General features: G+C 42.7%; 1 pseudogene; it reads left to right on the top strand.

Moving 5' to 3' along the window:
- Window positions 1–10,777: 10,777 nt before the first annotated feature.
- On the top strand, window positions 10,778–10,846 carry LOC115303652 (annotated as a pseudogene).
- Window positions 10,847–16,100: the final 5,254 nt, after the last annotated feature.

Below are 16,100 nucleotides of genomic sequence, written 5' to 3' on the forward strand. Positions count from 1 at the left end.
AATGAATACTTTTTGGTAATGCAATTAAATGAGAAACCTATACCTATAAAATCTCCAAATATTTGGAAATTAAACAAGACACTTCTAAGTAACCCATGGGTCAAAGAAGAAATTATCAGAGAAATTAGAAATTGTCTCAAGATGAATGATAATGAAAATATACCAAAATTTGTGAGATTTGGTTATAGCAGTGATTAGAGGGAAATTTACGGCTCTAAATACTCATATTAGACACAAAGAAAATTCTAAAATCAACATCTAAGCATTCCACCTTAAGAATCTCAAAAAAATGATTAGTGTAAGTTCAAACTTAAGTGGAAGGTAGGGAATAAAGGAAAAGAAGAAATCAGTGAAACAAGAATTGGACAAAAAAGAAAAACAAAGTAAAACAAAAGTTGGTTCATTTGAAAGGTCAATATAATTGATAAATGTTTCGGTGGACTGAACAAGGAAAAAGGGAAGAGAATACAAGTTACTAAGTATCAGCAACAAAAGAGAGGATATCACTATGGCTAAGAGTATTTATGACAATTTGGATGAAATTGAGAAATTCTTTAAAGATATAAATGAGACATAGCAAGATGTGGAGTATAAAATTCAGAGTCTGGGCTCTGGAGCCTGGCTGCTAAGATGTGAATCTATACTCCTTTACTCATCAGCCATATAAGTTTGGCCAAATTCTTTAACTTTTCTGTGCCTCAGTTTCTTTCTCTGTAAAATTAGGGTTTTGTGAACATTAAATGAGTTTGATTTTATCATTTCTTAAATCTTATATGATTTTTTTGGATTGAGACTTAGAATTGGTTCTGAAGTTTCAAGTGAAAGGGAGGTGGAAATTTTGGGGTAGTGTTAGAGCGCTTTCTGGTCTATAAGATAGGCTGTTAATGAATATAGCTAGAAAGTTCACACACACAACTCAAAAGTGTATTGGTAGTTTGTTTAAATTGGACATAGGAAATCAACTAACTTAAGAAAAGAAGAAACAAACTCTTGATGAAACATAGTCCCCTTTGCCTTGACCCTCCTAACCTCTGACATTATTCATTTCCCTGCACAATTCTAAAAGAGATTTAAAAGGTTGACCTCATGGTTTGTTGGGAGAGTTACGTTTGCTCAGGAAAATGCAGCTAAAAGTAGCTGTTGGAAACAGGAGGGCTTCCTGGGTCACTTGCCAGATGGGAGGAAATGGAGGTATCTTCCTCAGTTTCCAATCAAGCACGAACAGTTTCTCATCCTAGTTCTGAAACACTGGAAGTTTCTTGCCCATCCAGCTTCCTTCATCCTGTGTTTCTCCAGAGTCTGAGCTGTGTCTCATATTCTTTCAGGTCGCCGTTGCGCAGGGGCCCACCAGCCTGCTGCCGTCCATCACGCTGAAAGCCCTGGCATTAGGGTTGGGGCTCTCAGCCAGGGAAGACTGGCAGCCGTTGACACTCCTTTCCACCCTGATGGTCATGCTGGCTTCTCCTGAGAGCCTCTGCCTGCTGCCTGCTGAGGCCAGAGGTTGTCTTGTCACAACGCCCTGCTCAGAGGGCTGTTGTCCTGGGTTGCCTTGTTGGGACGAGTCCCCACCAAACATAAGCTGGGTGGCAGTGCCTCAGGCAGAGAGGTGAGCCAAGAAATTAACCACCACAAAAGAACATGAACCCAAGCTGAATTTGAACATCTGTTTCCTATGTAACGCCCTTCAGAAAGCATGGCATTGTTTGCTTTCAAAGTCAGTTCCCAGCAATCCAGGGAAACAAAAAGCCAGCAGTGTCTGAGGTAAAGCTGGGTCTTCTCAATGAGGGCAGGAGTCCTTCTTCCTGAACCTTGGGGTCCTGAGGGATCCCAGTGTTGCCAATATTTAAAGATCATGCAGACTGATGTCTTGGCAGAGTCTATGAACTCTGATCTCCATGAGAAAATTGGAATTCTCTAATGAAGGGAGAGAAGTTGACATGTATTTTTAAATCCTTGAAGAATCTGGGAAGGGACTGATTACCTCTTTACGGCAGAGTACAGCAGTTGATTTAGAGTCCAGACCTGCTGTTCTGGGGAATGTCTGTAGCCAGAGATTTCACAACCACAACGACCAAGGCATGGGCTTGGGGTTACACAGGAATTTATGAGCTCTGGGCAAGAAATGTAATTTCTTGGAATTTTCAGTGGTCAAATGGAAAAAATAGTGCTTTATGTATGGAGATATTGTGTGGATTCAATGACCTAGCACTTATCAAGCACTTGAATAGTGTCTAGCATTGAGTAGATGTTTAATATTATTATCTATTTTTATTACTGTCTTTATTAGGCTCACACTACCAGTCAATTCTCATGAAATACATCCTGTTTGACACATTGGGTTTTGTATGGAAAACAGAAATATGTAATTTCTGCCTTTGAAGAGTTTATATCAGAAGATTTAGGTACTTTTCCACTAGATTGTCATGAGGGGAAGCAGATTATGGAGGGAAAGATTTATGAAAGAATTTGGATAGTAGACCCTCAGTAACTACAATGATTACTACTTTTCAGTTGCATCCATTCATTCACTTAACCAGTTTATTCATTTATTAACTCACCAAATTCATAAGCAATATTTCTAAGGGCCTTTCTATGTATTGGCCAGTAACTTTGAATAGGAAATGCCTGAGGTATTGTGGTCATGGTATAGAGTGAGGATTATGGTCTGGTGGTGAGAGCTGAAGTAAGCCACTTTGGTCAAGTAAACCTCTTGATTCTTTTTCTTTCTTAAAATTTTTTTTAATGTTTATTTTTGAGAGAGAGAGAGACAGACAGACAGATAGAGGAGGAGGGACAGAAAGAGAGGGAGACACAGAAACAAAGCAGGAGGCTCCAGGCTCCAAACTGTCAGTATAGAGCCCAACATGGGACTCAAAGCCATGAACTGAAGTCTGGCATTTAACTGACTGAGCCACCCAAGCACCCTAAATTTCTCGATTCTTGTCATAGATAAAGGTAGCTCCCAAAGAAGTAACAATTGGCTACTTCCCTATACCTCACTACCAGGTTATAATGAAAGCAAGTTTTAGACCAAATCCTGTCACACATACAGACATTATTAGATAAATATTCATCAGCCAGCAGACAGAACACAGTTCATACAACTGCTCAGGGAGCCTAAGTCCTAGATCTAAAAGGTACTTCCCCCAGACTCCATATGAAAGGTTCTTTCAAAGTAGGCTGCTATCACTTCTAGTGGGCACCAGACAATCAGAAATCCCTGGGACACCTGTGTGGCTCAGTCAGTTAAACATCCGTCTTCAGCTCAGGTCATGATCTTGCAGTTCAGTTCATGAGTTCGAGCTCCACATTGGGCTCTCTGCTCTCAGTGTGGAGCCAGCTTCTGATCCTCTGTCTTCTTCCTCGCTCACATGTGCTTGCTGTCTCTCAAAAATAAATAAACATTAACAAAAAAAGGAAAGCTCAAATTACTCAAGCTTATGGAACCTGATTATAAACCAGAAAGCCAAATTATTTGTTTAGAATGACATCTCAAACCATAGCTCCCAAAGAAGTAACAATTGGCTACTTCTTTATACCTCACTACCAGGTTATAATGAAAGCAAGTTTTGATAAGGCAGCTTTGATATTAATAGGATAAACATATTTTCTCCCTGGATACCATTGTAAGGGGAAGCTATCACAAAGTTGCTTGTGAACATTGGACTCTGTACAAAAGCCTGTGGTTAGCAGATCTACAGCAGGTAATGACCTGTCACGAGCCCCTGAGGTCAAAAGTCAGGGTACTTTTTTCCTTATCTGAGCCCAAATGGGCATTGCTATTTGCTGACTTTTGGGGTTCCATGCTCCATCTTTCTTCTGTCCACACAATAGGCCACAATTCAGGGCACTGTATAATTCATTATATTTCTACTTACTTAATTACCATGATATTGTAGTTCCAACTCTTTAGAAGTATCTATTTTTTCTTTATTGAAGTTTGGAGTATAATCAAATTCTTCCATTACACTTTGACAGGAGAATGGCTTTGAGTGTGTAGGTTATACTGATTGAAATTTCAGAGGATTTATTAGGCAGTGTTCTCTTAATTACAAGCAAAGGAAAACCCAACTCAAAACCTCTTAGTTTATGTAATTTCAAAGTTTGGCACCACTGGATCCAAGGGCTCAAACAACGTCATCAACCCAGTCCTTTGGATTTGCTCTGCTCCATGTTGGCTTCATCTTTAAGTAGGTTCTTGCCAGGTGGTGGCCTCTAACGGCTCCAGGGACATATGCTTACAGTTTCAAGTCCACTTGGAAAAGAAGCTTCTCTTTTTCTCAATAGTTCATTTAAAAAAAAAATCCTGCAATTAAATTGCATTGGCCTGGCTTGGGTTACATGCCCATTATTGAATCTTGACGTTCAGGAAGTCAGAATGCATGGATTGTCTTGGTTACAAGACTACTCCTGATATCTGGTTTTGTGCATGGATGGTGAGTGGGTGTATCACGACCATGCTGTTACCAGAAGAGGGTAAGTACCTAATTTGTCTTCTCTCCAGTATCTAAGGGGGTTATCTTCCTTTGGGCTACATATGTCTAAAAAGTAGGTAGAATGGATGACATTCTGCCATCCAGAATCTCAGTCTAGCAGGGAGAGTGTGTACAAAGGACGACCACAAACAAACAAATAACCAAAGAAGGCAAGCATCATATGATTTCAGTATAGGGGGCAAATGGGAGTTCTGGAGTTCTGTAAGTTTAAAGGAAAGAGAATTACTGTGGTGTGTAAAGATAAAGTAAGGCTTCATGGAAGAGGTGGCCTTTGAGCCCTGAAAGATAGGTAGGATTTTTGGGGTGAGGGGAGTTGGAAGAGCACAAGAAGGGGAAGGGCAGAGAGGGGCACAGAGAATCCCAAGGGGGCTCAGCGCTCACAGGCTGACAACAGTGAGCCAAATATAGGGCTCAAACTCATGAACCGTGAGAGCGTGACCTGAGCCAAAGTCAAACACTCAACTGACTGAGTCACCCAGGTGCCTCAGGGGGGATTTTGATATATGGAAATACAGAGGGTCTGACACTGCAGGGAGGCAGGGGAGTACCACACTCTGGAAAGAAAATGGTGGGTACACCTTTGTGTCTATTAGATGCTTCAGATCGTGGTAAAGGATGCAATAAAGGTCCATGCGATGTCAGGTTGAGTGGTGGGTCCATGGTAGGTTTGGACAGGTTATATGGGGAGAATGCCGTCTGCAGAGGGTAAAGGCATTGTGAAGACATCACAGTTTCTATTTCAGTGTTTATGAAATTGTGGTCTGGGATGCTTTTTAAACATGCAGATTTCAGCACTGGTCCAGACTGATAGAATCAGAATCTCAGAGGGAGTAGGTCCTTAGCCTTTTTGTCTGGAGATAAGCCCAAGCAGATTGTGAGATGTTCTCCAAGCATGCATTCAGCCTTGCCTACCATTTTGACAGGAAGGCCCACTTCCGGTCACCTTACAATAAAAACCTTTCAGAAGACAGATTCCTCTGCTCTGCCCTACCTTTATGGCTTTGGGTGGAACCAGAGACAAGACGAGATGTCACAGCCTCAGAGTTAAGAAAGCTGATCATGGATCCAGAGGGGGCAGGGAACAGGCCTCTCTTGACCTGAAGGAAGAAAACGAAAGCCTTATCAGATCCACAGGATTGGCCAAGTAGTTCTTCCTGTGACTGCTTTTAATTGGGTACATGGGTACAGACCAAGAAGAGAGGGTTTCGGATTTTGTTTGGAAAAACCCAGATTGTGTGGCGTCTCTCAGCATTTAATCTCCCAGCGCAGCAAGTACTAACAGGCACAAAATGCAATCTGTGGCCTCCCATCCTTTGTAGTAGTAGGCGGGTTTACATTGCAGGTAAATAAACACTTCCATTTAGCACACATTGCCAATAGCTTACATTTTTTTGCCTGCCACGGCACCCTGCATGGAGTAGCCTGAACACTATTATTCTCAAATTAAAGGCTGTTTCCTCTGAGGAAGAAAGCCTGGGCGTGCTGGAGGTCCTCAACAGCAGCTTTTCGGAATTCATGGTCCTCCTCACACCTGGGAAATTGTGTGAGCACTTTTGAGAAGGGTAAAAGGGGACTGCGCTGTTTATATTTAAATGGAATAAAGTCTCACTTAAAACGTGCAAAGCCCTACGACAAATGGAAGAGAGAAGCTAAAGGTCAGACAGACCCGGGTGGGTCTTGTCATTTTCTTCTCTGCTTGTTCGTGCAGATGCCTGTTGCCTGAGGACCTGGGACACCAAGTTGGGGGGCCAACTGGCTGCTGTGCAGTCCTCCACCTTTGCAATGCCTCCACCTCCCACCTCCCTTTTCTGAGGCGGACTCAAATTAGCTGAGCTGCCTGGAGTCCCTTCCCAAGATCAGGTTCAGGAGGAGGGCGCACACGGGCTGCCCAGGGGAATCGCCAGTGAGCATGCCTTTCCAACCCTGGTCTGTGCCTCTGTTGTACCCTGGTGTCCTCGGTAGTCCCAGGCTCATGCCTCTTAGGGCGGGGGCAACTCAGGCAAAGGCAGTATTTGAGCCCAGGAGCCATTCTTCAATTAGTTAGCTCCCCCTGGGCTGGGCCACTAATGGTGTTCTTTCCTGAACTCTCTACACTTCCTCCTCTCCATTTTACTTTGGTCTCAATTTTCAATCCCTTTGGAAGAGAAGAGCGATTCTAATTCCTCCTGTGTGATTCCTAGCATGGAGATGACTCTTGGCTTTCAACTTCCTGGCTCTGCTGCCAAGTCTGACCTTTGGAACTTCGTGGCTCCCTGCCAGAAGCCCTGGTTCTTCCCAGCGTCTGTTTAAACACCGTCCTTCCGGTTGCCACTGCCCTTTGCCCTTCTAACCTTTTTGTCATCAGTCTCCAAGTTCCAAAGGGGATTTTACTGCCTGTCAGGTCAATAATGTTGCCCTGTGGCTGGAATAAAAACCTTAATAATACATTCCTTTTGTGTATAGAGTTGCCGAATTTTATTTTATTTATTTATTTATTTTTAATGTTTATTTTTGAGAGATAGAGACAGAGTGAGCAGGGGAAGGTCAGAGAGAGAGAGGGAGACACAGACTCTGAAGCAGGCTCCAGGCACAGAGTCCAACGCAGAACTCAAACTCACTAACTGGGAGATCATGACCTGAGCTGAAGTCAGCTGCTTAATGACTGAGCCACCAGGCACCCCTAGAGTTGCCGAACTTTAAAGATCAGCAGTTGGAGAAAATTTCAAACCTTCTTTTTACATCTTGAAAAGACACAGCCTTTAGTCTGGCATTCAATGCTCTGCTCCATGTGGGCTAGCTTGGCTTCGAGCCTTTCCTCCAATCACCTCTCCTTTCTTTCAGCTTCTACTTGCACTTTATCCAGTACCCTGGCCTCCTGGACTTTCACCTCTGCCTGGATCACCTTCTCCACCCCATTTTGGATTTCTGCATGGTGCAATTTGCACACATGGTCTAAGTGTCAATGCCCATCCCAGAGAGCTTCCTAGATCTCTCTGCGTCTGATTTAGTCTCCCCCCACTAGATCCTGCCCTCCCAGTCTGCTATTTAAAAATTTTTTTTGATGTTTATTTATTGTTGAGAGAAAGAACATAGGGAGGGAAGAGGAAAGAGAGAAGGAGACACAGAATCTGAAGCCGGCTTCAGGCCCTGAGCTGTCAGCACAACGCCCAATGTGGAGCTCGAACCCACAAACTCTGAGATCATGACCTGAGCTGAAGTCAGAGGCTTAGCTGACTGAGCCACCCAGACAACCATCAACCTGTTATTTTGAGACATAGCCATATTGATACAGCTATATTGAGATGTAATTCACACACAGGTCAAATGCATCCATTTAACAATTCAGTGGCTTTTAGCATAGTCACAGAGTTGCACAACCATCCCACAATCATTTCTAGAATATTTTCATCATTCCATAACCCAATTCCATACTCCATACTAATCCATCAATCTGCTCCTTGCCCTAAATCTTCTCCACCACTGACCTAGATTCACCTGTTCAGGACATTTCATATAAGTAAAATTACACTATATATGGTCTTTGGCTTCTGTCACATAGAATAGTGTTTTCAAGATTCACCCATGTTGTTACTTGTATCAGTAGTACTTCATTCAAGAGGCACACTTTAAAAGCATTATAACATCTCTGAAATAAGGATGCATCTTCAAAGCAATGCTGTGCATAGGTTAACTAGCAGCGACTTTTTTTAGTAATACTTAATGATGCATCTCCCAATCAATGGCATTAAATTCAATGAAATGTTATATTTATGTCTCTGCTCTAACCCCTTTTGCAATCAGCTTTGCAGCCAACTCATTTGTTTATGTGTCTATCTTGTCTTGTAAACTGTAGGCTCCAGAAGGATAGCAACTGTCTCTTAATTATCTTTGTATGCTTTAAATGACTGAGCATAGCACTTGGCTTTTAGAAAGTGCTCAGTGAATATAAAGAATATGCTCTATTCAGAGACTCATACTTTAATAGTAACATGATAGAGCAGGAGAGAAGTGCAAAATCTTCATGTACACTTTTTTTTCATGCTTACTTGAGTATGCAGTGTGCTTGTGATTGTTAAATTTTTGGTGAATGATAGAGTGTTTAGGCACTTACAGTGTGCCACATCCTGTGTTCTAAGCAGACATGGTACAAAAATGATCATGACACATTCCCTCTTCCAAGGAACTCATATTTTGGAAAGACATTTATATAAACGGTTATATAACAAGTAGAATGGGTGTGGTGTAGGGGCTACCAGTTCCACGAGACAGAGAGGTGGAAGAAGCTATTTAGAAAGTGGCATCTGTTGGGTGCCTTGGTGAGCCTTGGTGACTCAATTGGTTAAGTGTCCAACTCTTGGTTCCAGCTCAAGTCAGATCTCACTGTTTGTGAGTTTGAGCCCTGCATCAGGCTCCGTGCTGACAGTGCAGAGCCTGCTTGGGATTCTGTCTCTCCCTCTCTGCCCCTCCCCTGCTCATGCTCTCTCTTTCTCTCTCTCTGTCTCTCAAAAAAAAAAAAGTGTTACCTGTCTTTTATACACAGGCATTATAAACATGGGCTTTACAGTCTGATAGTCTTAAGTGACCTTGTGATCATGATATTGAATGCTCCATGTCTCTATTTCTTTATCTGTAAAAATAATGTAATAAAAGTATGTATTTCTTACAGGTTAAAAACTCAAATGAGACAATGAATGTAAAATATCTGACATACTAATAAATGCTCAAATAAATGATAGTCAGTCTTGTAAATTTGAGATAATTAAACCTTGGGGGATTTTAGAACTTATTTATTGAAGGAGCCTGGGTGGCTCAGTTGGTTAAGCATCGACTTTGGTTCAGGCCATGATCTCACAGTTTGTGAGTTTGAGCCTTGCATTGGACTTTGTGCTGACAGTGTGGAGTTTGGAGCCTGCTTTGGATTCTGTGTGTGTGTGTCTCTCTCTCTGCCCCTCCCCCACTCATGCTCTGTCCCTGTCTCTCAAAAATAAATAACTGTTAAAAAAAAAAAGAAACTATTTAGCCAACCCTCCCCTAATTTTATGCTTTCAGCTTACCCTCTAACAGGAGGAGGTGGTGTGGGCATCTGAGAGGGGAGACACTGGAAGCATGAGACATTAAAATGGCCAAGAATTTTTGGCAATATGGGCACTTTGGAGGTGAATTTGTGGAGGCCTGTTCCTCTAGCCCGACCATTGGCTCCTCTTTTTCTCTTCTCCACAGGCCACGACCTTGTTCACTTAGGCTTTCTATTCATGTGTGTGAAATGTGCCCTGTATTTGGACAGCCCTTAGCAGGAAAGTCTCAGCCCAGCCTGGATCATAAGCTCCAACTCCTTCCTGGGTATTATTTTACTCTTCTCAACTAACCGGCACATTCCCTGGACAGTCAGGGGCTGAGGTTTCTGCATTTCTGTTCCTCAAATACCTTGCTGGATGGGCAAAGGAGTTCTACTTATGGGTTTTTTTGTGTTTTTGTTTTTTCTTTTTTAATGTTTTTTATTTTAGCTGTCAGCACAGAGCCCGATGCGGGGCTCGAACCCACGAACCGTGAGATCATGACCTGAGTCGAAGCCGGACGCTTAACTGACTGAGCCACCCACGTGGCCCTGCGTGTGTTTCTTTTTTAACTTTTTACTTTGAAATACTAAGAAGTATTTTTGAATGGAAGAATGGCGAATGAATATATTCAAGATGAATTATGAATAAATGCACAAACAAATGGTTACAGGGTTGGTTATAATAATTGCTCCTCAAACAAATGATTTTTATTTCCATGGGGGAAAATGAAGAATAGAATGAAGCTAAAAGAATTATACTCCTTTATTAACATTTTTCAGTTTTATGAATAACATCTTTTATCACTGTTCAACGAACAGAGCTAGAATGAGTGGGTTTTGATGGTTGGTTTCTTTTCTAATAGACATGGCATCTGGAAAACAGTGTTTTCTTTTTTCTGTTAACTAGACGACTGATGAAGCTGTTGGGCCCATGGTTACCAAACTCTGTCCAAAAGAAGATGCTGAATGATAGAGAAGGCTAGGAAGTATTTTTAGAAGCTGCGTACGTTCTCTCCCTCTGGGCAGTAGAGGGAGGGGTGAGACTGCAGGTTCAGGACGTTGGTCTTTCATGTCTGGATCTAAGCACAGGAAGACAGGAAGGCCGAGCGTATACCGTCAGAAGTGGGGTTCTACTGAACCTAGGGCATGAGTGTTGACTCAGCTAATAGAAAATATGACAGAAAATCTGAACTAACAGTAGTTTAAGCAAGATAAAGTTCATTCTTCCTCACATAAAACAGCTCCAGTGCTTGCTCTGGCAGCACATACACTAAAATTGGAATGATACAGAGCATGGCCCCTGTGTAAGGATGACTGTAATGCCCAGAATTCAGGAGTCCCCCAGAAATGAACCACCAGAGTCCAGAGTCAAAGCCAAAAAGCAAGGGTCGTTTATTGCAGGTTCGAACCCGGGCCTCTGCTCACTCCAAGCTGGTGGAACGGAGAGAGCCAGAGAGCCCCGAACAAAGGTGGGGTAGGACTTTTATGAGTTTGGGAAGGGGGAGTTACAGGAAATTGCGACATAGGTACAGTGATCCAATTATTATTATACAATATTATTGACAGCAGGTTTAACCATTCACATTGCCTAGAGTATTTGTTATTTTTGGCGGGACCCAATCACAACATTTATGGACCAATCACAGAGTGGGCCCAGGACCCTCATGTAGGGCGTGACTAGGACCTTCATGTAGGGTGTGACTAGTCTCAACCTGCATCTTTAGGCCCGCCCCCAGAAATGTTAATGGTGTTAGCTGGCCTTCAAGGTCAGAGGGGAAACCTGAATTAAATCTGCATCCTTACATGACATGCAAATTTGTGAAGTGTTCCACATTAAAAAGCAAAACAAAACCTCCAGATGAAGCGAGTGCAGGGCAAGAATAGCTTCCTGGTATCTGTTCCTTTCAGCTCTGTGCTCCATTCCGAGGGGTGTGGCCCTCCAGTTTCCAAGATGGCAGCTGGAAACCTAGCCACCTAATTGGAGGGACAGGAAGTAGCCAAAAAGCTCAAACCACTTCCTTATAAGTTTCTTGAAGTTGGCAAAGAATTCTTTTTTTTTTAAATTTTAATGTTTATTTATTTTTGAGAGAGAGAGATAGAGCACGAGAAGGGGATGGGCAGAAGGAGAAGGAGACACAGAATCCAAAGCATGCTCCAGACCCTGAGCTGTCAATACAGAGCCCAATGCGGGGCTGGAACCCATAATTCCTGAGATCATGACCCGAGCAAATGTCAGATGCTTAACCAACTGAGCCACCCAGGCGCCCTGGGAAAGAACCCTTTAATACTGCATTGACCAGAACATAACCACGGTGACACCAGGCTTCAGAAGAGGCTGGGAGATGTAGTCTTGATTCCAGGTGATCATGTGCCCAGATTAAAAACCACATTTGGATTACCAAAAAAGGAAAGGAAGAATGAATACAGGGATAGCAAGTAGCTAACTATCTCTGCCGTAAGGGGAAAGGTCCCAATACCTGCACCTGAGTGTTAACAGTAGGTGTGGATCGTGGGTGGGGAGCAGGGGCTTGTCAGCATCTCCCAGGCAAGTTCTGCCTAGTAGGTAACAGGCCCCTGTAAAGTGCAGTCCTGGAAGTAGTAACTCCCCCCCTCCTCATAAGAATGGTTCACAAGGCTTTGCCCAACCCTCTGATAGGTCCCGCTATCACCCTGGGATCTCTTCTGAATGCAACAGGAATATCATCCCTCTACTTTACCCTTTGACTGCTTTCCTTTGAGACTGATTTATAACTAGGCTCAGGCACTTGGTAAACATGTCATCTTAGCCAAGTGATTGAACATCTCTGTACCTTATTTTCTCTACCTCTGAAGTGTTAATAATCTATAATAGTAACATATAATAACAATAATCAGGCCCAACACAAAGTTGGTACTTAAAACATATTAACTACTTTCCCAACCAAATGGGCTGTGTGAAAGTAGAACCCCTAGTGAAATTAGCACTTTTTTGAGATATTTCAAACTTTACCTATACTCTAATCCAATTCTGATTTTGTTAATAATGCCAGAATTTATTAAGAGCATACTTTTGGCTGCAGAGGTGGGTGTGACCTTCAGACGTCAGGGCAACAAAGGCCACCTCCCTACGCCACCCGGAAACTTCTCAGGAGACCATTCACTGAGCCTTCTCACCATGAACAAGGGACTTATCCTCTCCAGGGACAAGGAATTGATGCAAAAAACTCCTCCCCCAGCCAACCTCATAAAAATGCGCCACCACACCCCTGGGCGAGACTTCTCTGGCCCATTCTCTCTGGATCGGGGAACCTCACCTGAGAGAGAGTTTCAGTTTTCTGCATCGCCTCTGTCGCCTTACACTATGTGCTAGGCACTATTCTAAGAGCTTTGTGGGTTTTAACCTCATGAGGATCCTATGAACTGAACTTTACTATCCCCATTTTACAGAGAAAGTTTAGGTAATGTGCCAAAACTCTCCAAGCTAGGAGGTAACAGGCCTACAATCTGGCCCCAGGTAGTCTGGCCCCAGGGCCTGTGAGCTTAACTGCTGGTGATAAAGCTTCCCTGGGAGCTCTCCTCCTGCCCTCTCACCTATTTAAGATCTTAATCAAAGCTTTGTAAATTTAGCCAGGATCCGAACCTTTGAAGGCCCTCAACCCCTCCAATCCTTTATCTTCTTTCCCCCCATTCCAATCTTTTATCTTCTTAACTTTGTCTCTTACAACATCTTTTTGGCTGGGGTTAATGATCAGTTAACAAATATTTGTGTCAAGACTCATTCTTTCTCTTAAGAGTTCAGTCTTATTAGAGAGTTAAGAAATTGAAAGACAGTTACACCGTATGATTCAGCAATTATACTTCTGAGTTAATATCCAAAAGAACTGAAAGCATGGACTTGAACCATGTCCAATGTTCACAGCAGCCTATTCACAATAGCCAAAGAGTGGAAACCACTCAAGTGTCCACTGATGGATGAATGGATAAATAAAATGTGGTGTATACATACAATGGAATATTACTCAACCTTCAGAAGGAATGAAATGCTGACACATGCTACAACATGGGCGAATCTTGAAGGCATTATTCTAAGTGAAATAAGTCACACACAAAAGGAGAAATATTGTAGGAGGCACCTGGAAGAGTCAACTTCATGGAGACAGAGAACAGAATGGTAGTTGCTGGGGGCTGGGAGAAGGGGAAATAGTGTTTCGTGGGTGCCGAGTTTCATTTTGGGAAGATTGAACAGTCTGGAGATTGTTGTGTTGTGTGTGAATGTATTAAAGTCATAGAACTTTACCCTTAAAAATGGCTATAATTGCTAAGAGGTGGTAGAGTGGAGGCACCTGGTCTGGTCATCTATTCGGTCACTCGTATGACATTTGCCCATCTCCTCAGTTCCTTTTCCTTGGTGGGTCTCAAAGCCTTCCCTTCTCTTGGCCCTCAGCATGGGTGTGTGGGGGCTATTAGGAGACCGGGGGCTGCCTGGCAGAGTAGCTCTGTTGTAAGGTGGGAATCCTGTGCGAGTGGTACGGTTTGCTGAGGTCTGGACTGGAGCAAAGTGCAGGCAGTGCAGGGCTCAGAAACTGTGGTCTGATAGCCCTTGCTGTTATCTTAGCCATCTGGGAGGTGTGAATCAAGGGGGCAAGAAGAGACGGAGGGAAGTGTAGGGATCAGAGAAGGTTTGATAGAGTGTAGTTAGCATGAGGGAAAAGAGCAGCCACAGAGGATGCCCAGATTTCCAGTTTGGGTGACTGGGTGGATGGGAGTGCCACTCCTGAGATCTGGGATACAAAGAGGAGCCTTTCTTGGGGAAACCGATGAGTTCCCTCTTCCTGTTTTGGATATGCCGCGTTGAAGGTGCTTATGATATATTGGAGCAGCCAGTTACCCGAAAGGAAATAGTAGTTTTAATTTTATACAGTGAAGACTCAAAAGGATATACTAGGAGAGCAGATCGAGATTAAAAAGAAAGAAAGAAAGAAAGAAAGAAAGAAAGAAAGAAAGAAAGAAAGAAAGAAAGAAAGAAAGCAAGCAAGCAGAAAAGAAAGGAAGAAAGAAAGAAGAGAGGAAAAAGAAAAAAAAAGTGGTGTTCAGAAACCTTCCAAAGGGACTATAGGACCAGATGTACAGCTTGCATAATTTTGTGCAAGTCTGGTTTCTGATTGATGTTTATTTTCAGCCAGTAACCCACACTCAGTTTGCTTCTCTTGGTTCTTCTTAGCGAAGCCACTGTTTGGGATCCAGAAACATGTGTGAAATCTAAACCATCATTCCCAGTGCTTGAAAGGAAGCCACAAAACCCTGCAGGGTTTGGTTTATAAAATGCATCCTTAATACTGTGTCATTGCCATTGCTTTCCCTATTTTTGAGCTTGACTTCCCTTCAAAAGCATTTTCATTGGGGAGATGTTTCTATTATTTAATTTGCTTTGTTTTTTAGATTACTAATGTTGAGCTCCCATTTTACACCTACTGTCTATCACGTTAGCTGTAATCTTCAGACATTACTTCTGGGAGCACTAAACTGGCCTCAGGCTGTCCAGTCTGACCTCTCGCTTTGCCAGCCCTCTCTCCCAGGCTTATGGATTCAACCACATCAATCAACAAACTCATACCTTCCTCCTTCTGCCTGAACTTGGGGCTGTCTTTCTGTACATACTAGCCTTCTTTTGAGTTCTCCTTCTTCTGAAGAAAGACGTGGGACAATGAGTTTTGGGCACTGTCCCATTGCTTATCAGTTTGTGTCACAACAAAACCCCAGAAACAGTCTGGTTTTTGTGTGCTATGTTGCGGTGTACCGAGTGCTTTTACATTCATTATCTCCTCATCACCTCCTGGGCCTTAATTTCTTCATCTGTGAAATGGGGATAAACATGTCTACTCATCTTTCATATTTCACATACTTGTAAAGACTGTGACTAATAAGAGATATAAGAGCCTGTGGGAAATGACCAAATCTGATTTTTTTAAAAACATATAGTGTTAAACTTATAGCTCTGTTTCTGAAACTCCTCAGCAGCTTACACTCCTATTTAAGAAAAAAAACCTGCCAGCTTTTATTCTAGTGCTCTTTTACATGAATAATATTAATTATAATAAAACTCCATTAATTAAGCACTTCCTGGAGCAGATAATAATTACATTAAGAATCCCCTTGGGATGCCTGGGTGGCTCAGCTGGTTAAGCATCCTACTCTTGGTTTCGGCTCAGGTCATGATCTCACAGTTCATGCGTTCAAGCCCTGGGTCGGGCTCTGTGCTGACAGCGCAGAGCCCGCTTGAGATGCTATCTCTCCCTCTCTTTCTACCCCTCCCACCCCCCACTCTCTGTCTCTCTCAAAATAAATAAATACACTTTTAAAAAAAATCCCACTTTGTTCTCAGACTTGAGCCTTGAAAGCACCTTGAAAGGTGAGAAAATAGAGGCTCAGAGAGATTAAAATAGCCAACTCTAATTCACACAGTGAATAAGTGGCAGAGACAGGGGTTCTCAACCATGTTTAAAAAATATTTTTTTAAAGCTTATTTATTTTTGAGAGAGAGAGCGAGCTAGGGAGGGGCAGAGAGAGAGGGAGACACTGAATCTGAAGCA

The sequence above is a fragment of the Suricata suricatta genome, chromosome 1 (genome assembly GCF_006229205.1).
Source record: "Suricata suricatta isolate VVHF042 chromosome 1, meerkat_22Aug2017_6uvM2_HiC, whole genome shotgun sequence".
NCBI lineage: Eukaryota > Metazoa > Chordata > Mammalia > Carnivora > Herpestidae > Suricata > Suricata suricatta.